Source organism: Excalfactoria chinensis, chromosome Z (assembly GCF_039878825.1).
Source record: "Excalfactoria chinensis isolate bCotChi1 chromosome Z, bCotChi1.hap2, whole genome shotgun sequence".
Lineage (NCBI taxonomy): Eukaryota > Metazoa > Chordata > Aves > Galliformes > Phasianidae > Excalfactoria > Excalfactoria chinensis.
The window spans coordinates 74,926,574-74,935,421 of record NC_092857.1 but is presented as its reverse complement, the minus strand read 5'-3'; positions in this window follow the sequence as shown (position 1 = coordinate 74,935,421).

The following is an 8,848-nucleotide window of genomic DNA, read 5'->3' as shown; positions in this document are numbered from 1 at the left end:
AGACTCTAGGGGGCCCAAAGCATTGGAAGCAAGCATCTCTGTGGCAAAGTAGACTCCGGTAGACTCAGTAGAAGGGGTGCAGGTGGAAGTCAGAGACGTGCTGCATTTGCTGTAAGCAGCACAGGCAGAGAGAATAAACACAACAATACAACGCTAGTGCTAGGCAACAGGCAGGACTGCAACACTGCAGGGCAGTGCCTGGCACAGCATGATGGAGCTGCAGAAGAAGCTGTGGGATGGCTGGGCATGTCTGCTATCCTCCAGCCCTTGGCTTTGATGTGGGCTCTAGTGTGGCCCTACATTTCAGACATCCGCAGCTGTAGCTGTCACTGCAAGCATGCAGCAGCAGCAACATGCATCTTGTAAGAGCACTGTCTTTCTGAATATAACCCAAAACCTGCAGGCAAGTGTGCTCTGTCTGTGTCTGGGGAGGTGTCTGTAGGTAAGGAGGGGGCTTCCCTTCTCATTTTCGCCTTCAGAGAAATTGCAGTGGCAGCTGGTCAGAGGGAAATGTGCTGCTCCTCATCTCTGGGACCTGCTTCTCTGAGACTACAAGTTGTGGCTTTTCTGTTGTTCTCCCTCTGACCACTGTTCCCTACTCACTGCTGAGAAGCATTGGTGTGGGTAGTCAGAAAGCTATTTTAAAGCCTGGCTTCACTCTAGGCTTGCTGCAACACAAGGCTCTGCGCTTAATATTTTCAGTTCCCTTGCACAGGGATGTCTCCTCTACCTGTCTGCCTGGTGGTTTTTTGCTAAGAAAGACTGGAGACCTCTGTGGGACAGTTCTTCTCCTTATGGAGCTGCTGCTGGCCACAACCACCCTTACCTGCCTGTATCCCTGGCACTGAAATCTGAGAAGGCGTGGGAAGGATGAGGGGCTGTATTTTGGTGGCCTTTTGTCCCTCCTAGCTGTTATGCCGAATGAGAATGGCAGTCTTCTGAGAAGAAGATCTCCTGGTTTAACCCTGCCCTTTCTGTATGGGATGAATATGGGGCAGGGTGATATGGCACCTAGCCTTCATGTTTGCCGCATGCCAAGTTGATGGGGCTAGAATTTTTGCAACAAGAATATACTTTTCAGTGTTGCTGGTATGCTTTCAGAGGCCTTTCAGCACCTAACCCACCAGATACGTGGCAAAGCAGTTTTCCAGTGCGCTTCCTAAGCTTTTCAGCACCCAGGCACCCAGGAATGTGTCTCCTCATGCAAGTCACCTCAGGGTGGGTGGGAGATGCAGAGTGCTTGGAGCAGCCCTTAGCCTCACCACCGCTGATTTCCAAATCTGGGACCTTCACAGGGAGGAGGTGATGCCAGGGCTGTCGCAGTGTGCTCTGGGATGCAAGCAAGAGTCTACAAATGTTATTGTCATGGCAACTGTGCTCCATATTCTGCAGAGAGGAAATTCAGCTTCAGACTTAATTTCATGTATGCAGTGGGTTGTGCTCTATTGCTCACTTGGTGGTAAGCTCACAAATTCTTTTACCATACTGCTGATGGGGTAGGGTGACCCAGCTAGCTTTTCCATTGCTCACATCACAAGCATGAGAGCAGGGGCAGGTCACAGCTGGATGACATTACACATTTCTCAGGCTTTTCTTAGTGCACGACACAAATTTCCTCTCGTAATATCTCCGCACAGCCTTTTAAGCACTGGAAAATGCATACTCTGAGAACTCTGCAGACAGCACAAACACAGCCAACTTACAAGAGGCACGTAGAAGCAGCAGTCTGCTGAGGGTACAGTCTGGAGCTCGTGACAGGAGCTTTGTTTAGCTGAGGTCTGCAGCTCTCTGGCAGGCTCTCAGTGGCTGGGCAGCTGACTCCTGCCAGGTAGCACACTGAGCATCCCACTAAGTCCAGCAGTGCTCAGCTACAGGCACATATCATACAATGGGAAAGGTAAAGGTTTCAGAAACTGAGGTTGCGTATGGCACCGGTAACGACAAGCTGCATTTGTTGGTACTAAAATGAGATGGTAATTTTTACTGGCAGGCATCTAGCATGCGGAATAGCTGTTTAGTGTGGTTCTTGCAGGCAGTATGCAGCAGTAGCAGCAGACAGCATCACACTGCAGGAACATTTTTCATTTGAAATGGATAATGAAAGAGAACTGCATTTAGACAGGTATGACCAGGGGGACTTTTACCCCCAGACACTGCCTGGAAGCTGCACAGTAGGGTATTGCCTGCAAGTGCTGGTTTCTCACTGCAGAGCTACTGATGTCTCCTGGGAGCAGCCAGAAGAAATGCCTTCATAGCAGTGTACTGACTTGGCAGCTCAGGAGACTGAGAATAGGCTTTCTTTTTTGTAAGTATTTGGCTACATAATTCCTGGTGGTAGACCTCTCCTCCTCCCTTTTCTGAGACTTTTTCCAACTCTCCTTTTATTTTCTGCCTACTGTGCATAATCTTCCCACAAGTGTGGTTTTATATACTTTGCGTCATAGATGGGATGTCTTACATTTATTAATTTAAGTATTACAGGAAAACCTAGATTTACACCAGGCAAAAGAAAAAGATGCCATAACAAAAGTTAAAAGTATCAGCACCAGGAGAGGAACTCGGAAGTACATCCACAGCTGTAGCCTTCTTCATGGCTCTGCATTAGCAGCTCCATCAGTGCCTCTGTGGTGAGGGGTTCAAGGATGAAGTCACCTTGACTTACATTGAAGTGTGCCTCCATCTGAAGGCAGCTTCCTGTCTAGGTGGGCATTGCACCTGGCACCAGGGGCTTGTTGGGTTAGGGCTGCCCCAGCATCTCCCTGGATCTGTGCATTATCTCTCCCATGGCACAGGGGTGTGACCTGTAGGTGGCTGGAGCACTTTGTGTGTTTGTAACTGGTTCATGCCCCAGTTTGGGGCAGAGATACACAGCTAATATTCTCCTTTCTTGCAAAGCAGAGAACAGAGGCAGAATGCAAAACACTATGTCCAAAATCATGCTGCATGCAGGCAGTGGCACATGTACCCTGCTAGCTGCCTCCCCACTACTGCTGTGCCTATACAGATCCCAACATTAGAGCCCCTCTCACAGCCTTTTCTTGTCAGCAAAGCACAGTTTTGGCCAGAGATGACTGTCCTCACATTCTCACATTCAGAATATGCTTTTTTTTTTTTTTTTCAGTCCTTCAGAAAATGATAATCTGCCATGTTTTAACAAGACAAAACAAAACAAAAAACCACAAAACCAAAACCAAACCAAACCAACCAACCAAACAAACAAACAAAAAAAGAAAGATTTCCAGTGTTCTTTCAGCAATTGCAGTCCATGCCAGCAATACCAAACTATTCTGAAATCTAGTGTAATGTGGATTACTGAATCGCAGGCAGCAGTTTTATCAAACACAGGAAGAAAAAGCACCACTGAAGGTCTCTCTTAATTCTGACCATAATGGCTTAAGAACTTGGATATTTGGAATACACAAAATAAAAGTGATTCAAAACAATGCAAGTTCTGTGGGTCTTCCCACTTTGGCTCATGACAGTTACCCTGAAGAGCATTATCTCCACCACAGTTGCCTAGTTTTTTCCTCTAAAAAAACATACCAGTCTTGAGTGAAAATGAGCCAGAATGTTTCCACTGAAACAACAAAGCACCCCTGAAAATGTTTTTGTACTTAAAAAGATCACGAACAAAATCAAAGTATCTACACACCTATTTCTCGAAGTAGCAGCTCTGATTTCAATAGATTGACCATGCAGGTCATTAACTAACCTAGAGGCTCTCTGGCCTGTATTCAGGCTGCTAGCCTCTTCTCTCAGCTCTCTGGTGAAAGAAGTTTGTTTGGGCTTAGTTACTGCTTGTTAATTGATGCTCCATAAAGGTTTGCTGATGTGACTAGCATCTGTCATCTCCCCTCTGAAAGAGAAAAAACAAAAAATAAAGACAAAAAGAAAAAAAAGCTACAAAGTAATAGGGCAATGCTGAAGAACTCCTTGTCTTTGTAAAATGGCACATATCAGTTTGCCTTAAGGAAGCTATCACACACTGAAAGAAAAACAGAGAGAAAAGATGCACTTCCAGTTCAATTCTTGCCAGTTCTTTTCCTTGATGAATGGGATGCTGAGCTCTCCGTCACCCATGAGGAGGTCTGATGTGTCCTGTGGATACCCACCTGTCACAACAGATGAGGACCCAAACCCTGGGATCCTGCTCTAGGCACGGCGCCTGTCCTGTGAAGGGAGATGCTTTGCTGAGAGTGCAGGCTGGGGGGTTATCCATCCTTCTGTGCTCTCCTCTGTTGGTGCAGTGGGGGACAGAATGGAGAACTCACACAAACAGCCTCTGGGCTGTTTATTCCTTTAATTGTTGTTTATGTGGCTGGGGCTAAACAGATAGGGGCATCCTCCCTTTCTGCAAAGATGATGGAAGAGCAAGGATTCTTAATACCATGGCCATGCTTTACAGACGTGAGCAAATCCACAGGAAAATCCACCATGGATGTCCTCCCTTACCAGGCTGAGGTTTCTTAAGCAAGCAGCATGGGTCTCTATGCTCTGGTGGTGGGCTAGGAGCTGTCCTGCCCTACCTGCTTTGAGACATCCATCAAGAGCACTCAAAGCCAAAGCTCAGTCTGACTCGCAGCTGTTCCTTCCTTGTACACAAGATTAAGACACATTAATACTACCTGCTGCAGAGCAAGACAGCATGCTGTCTATAACAGTCCGCCATAGGAAGTTTATGGCATGAACAGTTAAGATATCTTACTGATGGAAATGGAGACGTAATATAGTTTCACGTGTCCTTGTTCATTACATGCTATTAGTACCCTGCAAGCTGCATGAGTGGGAATGCAGCAGATGGAATATGTTCCTTCTGCACTGACCCCGGAGCAGCCTGTGGTGTGTCCGATCATGATTTCACATTGTGGCAATTGTTTTCAAATGTTTCAGCAAAGGTTTTGGCTCATTTCTTTTGTTTGAGAGAAAACACAAAGAAAACGAAACAGACCAGAGGCTTGTTTTGGAGTGGGAAGGAATTGGCAGCAAGTTAACTGCTTCAAAAGTAATTACAATGAGCTACAGAGGTTCTGTACTAATGACCCCTTGGAATGAATTCACATGTAACCTACTGTAAGACCAGGCACGCAGTTTCTGTGCTTGTTTGCTGCCCTCTCTTGGAAGCAATGTCCAATCTACAAGAAAGGAAACAAAGCAGTTTCTCAAGAAGACAAGCAGCACTTTCATTTCAAGATGTTGGAAGCATTCTGTAACAAAGAAAAAAAAAAATTACTTGTTTTCTAGATTGTAAAAATAAGGAAATGCCTCTAAGCATCTGCTTTCTTTTCTAAGACAAGGTTCAAATACACGTGAAAGAGAATTGGTCTGAGTAACGAGAATGTACGTCACACATAAACATGATTTATATACTTATCCCTTCTTTTACATCGGTGTTATTTTCTGGAAAAAGAGTGATTTTTACTATTCAGATCCCACAGGAGTAGTTGAGCAAATTCTCAAGGCATTGCATCACTTGCCTTCTGCAAAGATTTCTGTAATGTCATAAAGGCTGAAAGAAAGCTGCACTGTGTGAGTAAAGGCAATCCTTTGCAAGAATATGACCTCCACTCTTCAGCTTAAGTCTCCTTGCAACTTCAGGAAGTGAAATCAGTGATGTTCAAGATCCTGTATACCTGATAAGGAAATGCATCTCATGTCAAAGCTTACCATCAGCTCTGCACTTAAGCAGCTTACTCTCAGCAGGTGCACTCACTGACAGTGAACACAGGACGTCTGTACTTTATGAAGCTGCAAATGAGCAGCCAGTGGACTACTCAAAGTAAAATGCTTTTTCAGATGCAAGCTTTCCATGTCTGTTGGCCCTTTCAATTGGTAAAGCAGCTTCCAGCCCCCACTGCAATAAAAAGGGGAGCAAACTCTTCGAAAGGGCTGATAATAGCAGGACTAGGGGAAATGGTTTTAAGTTAAAAGAGGGAAGATTTAGGTTGGATGTTAGGGGGAAGTTCTTTACTAGGAGAGTGGTTAGGTCCTGGAACAGGCTGCCCAGGGAGGTTGTGGATGCCCCGTCCTTGGAGGTGTTCAAGACCAGGTTGGACAGGGCTCTGGGCAACCTGATCTAGTAAAGGCGTATGTTTGGTGGCCCTGCTAGGCAGGGGGGGTTGGAACTACATGATCCTTGAGGTCCCTTCCAACCTGGGTCATTCTGTGATTCTGTGAAAATAAGTCATTACTTATATGCATTAACTGCATTATATATTTTATGAGGGTTGCTCCAAAAGTAATGCCTCCTATTTTATGATGTTAGCCCATGATATCACGACATCAGAGGTGTCATGATATTGGTGATATATCAGTACAGCTTGAACCTTCCCACCATAACCTTCCATTGCATTTTGTATTGCACATTTGCAATGCGGCAGATGACAGCAGAAGGCCAGCCTGACAAAATGGCTTTTGATGTGGAAGTGCAGGTGGAGCAATGGTTTGGAATTGAATTCTTCCACGGGGAGAAAGTTACACCCAGTGAAATTCATTCATGCTTGATGAACATTTATGCAGACCAAACAGTGGATGTCAGCACAGTAAGGTGTTGTGTTCCAGCAGTGGCAACAGTGATCATCTCTGCTGGCACAGATTTTTATGTGAGTGCCACACAGGCTCTTCATTGCTGGCAAAAATAGGTGGCATATGGTTGTTGACTGTGTTGAAAAGATAATGCTTTATAGCTGAGAATTTGATCTATCCAATGATGTCATTGTGCTCTTTGTATCTGTTTTAGTTTCCACTGAAATAATCATGGAGCCATTACTTTCAGAACTACCTATGTATATGCATCCCAAGACTATTTCTCTTCACTCCGCATGGCTCAGGCAAGCCAAAAAATTGGTCACCCATGGCATAGCTGGTAGCTGCCCTCAGGTTCAAAAAACATGACAGACCATCTGTGCTCCAAGTTAGCCTGAGTCTTCCAGTGGCAGAGCTTGGAACTGGGACTGGTACTTCATTACCGAAGGTCTGTATTGTGCTTAAACTCTGAATCCTAAGGATGACAGCTTCACTGTCAAGCTTACGACAGTAACTCAAGAGACAAAATGACAGAAAATGATTTCAGCACACCTTTACTCCTGATGAATGTCGTTTTTGGAGAAAGCTTGGGAAGTTGTGCTGTTCTTCCCAGGCCTTTTAATTTTCTTTGAGAACAGGCAAGTTTTGATAGGCCACTGAAGAAGATGCAGAGGTAGAGAGGTGATATTTGGTTGCTCCATCTCAACATACCTCTGTTGGTGGGGAGTGGGATGACAGATGTGGACACCTGATTCTGCCTAGCAGTCTGTAAGAAACATGAATAGATAAGAGCCTTTGAGTCTTCCTAGAAGAGGAGAGCTCTTTGCTCAGCATTGTATGCACTTTACTTTAGATAGGTTCTGCTCAGTGTTACTCCCCTTTATTAAGGAGACTCTTTCAGACCTACCTACAATGAAAAATGACATTCCAGTGTTATCATGTCAACACTGTTCTGCTGTCAGATCCTGCTGTATCAGATGGAAAATTATAGAGAAGGAGGAAAAAAAATAAGTCAAATCAACAGAGATCAGCAATAAGGCAAAGAAAGCTCCCACATGAGATGTACTTGGAGCAACCTGCATTGAGAAAGTAAATAAAAGAGAATATGAGGGGATGCAGAATAAAGGCTCGTTCATAAAGTAGAGGGAACAGCTGCCATTCCACCCTAATGACAGAAAAGGGGAATCATCAGTGGTGCCTGTCAAGTTTTCATTTTGGGCTGGACCAACTTCTATTATGTTTTCAATTCATCAGTTCATTAATTGAAACAGAGAGCATGGGGGATATTGTCTCCTACATATGTTGTATGCATTCAGTAAGTATATTCTTCCTGCTGGGCTATAACAGTCACCACTTCTAGACAAACATGTACCTACCTCACTCTTTCCACTCATTTCCATTCCATTAACATTCCTCATTGTGATGAAATTTTCCCTCCCTGACAAATGTACCAATCAGTCATTAAATATTACAGTGTGTTTGTTTGCTTCATATGCTGATCAGTGGAATTTTACTGGGGACTTTGGTATTGTATGTGCTTGGGTAAGCAAACCAAAAGGGCACAAGCACATTGCCCTGGAGATATAGACTTTGCTACTCAGATGACCAGAGTAATAGACTTGCAAGCGAAACAACCAGGATAATGCTTGCATCTAAGACACCTCTTGAAATCCAGCCCACCCCATCATTGTCTGACATCATAGATTAAGTAACTGTTACAAAATTGTGTAGTTTTGCTAATTTTTACTGTGACTGGAAGTCATTAATTTGTGTCAGTGACTAGAGAATTTATACTATACCAGTATATATGCATGACTTTCAGTGATTTCACACAGTCTTATTCAGGAACAATCTTCACACAGCACGCAGTACACCTTTTTTACTGTACTCCCTGCCAAGATACTGCACGAGCCTGCATGTTATCACCCTATGCCATGTGCTTGTGTGCCTGTCCTTAGAATAGAGTCACCAAGGTTGGAAAAGACTTCTAAGATCATCCAGTCCTACCATCTGCCTACCACCAATATTTCCAACTACAGCATGTCCCTCAGTACCACACCTAAGTGTTTCTTGAGCACCTCCAGGAACGATGACTCCACCACCTCCCTGGGCAGCCTGTGCCAGTGTCTGAACACTCTCTTATATTTCCTAACATCCAGCCTGCATCTCTCTTGGCACGACTGGAGGCCATTCTCTCTCATCCCATTGCTGGTTACATGGCAGAAGAGGCCAACCCCTACCTGGCCACAACAACCCTTCAGGTTGCTGTAGAGAATGATAAGATCATTTCTTCTCCAAACTGAACAACCCCAGCTCCCTCAGCTTC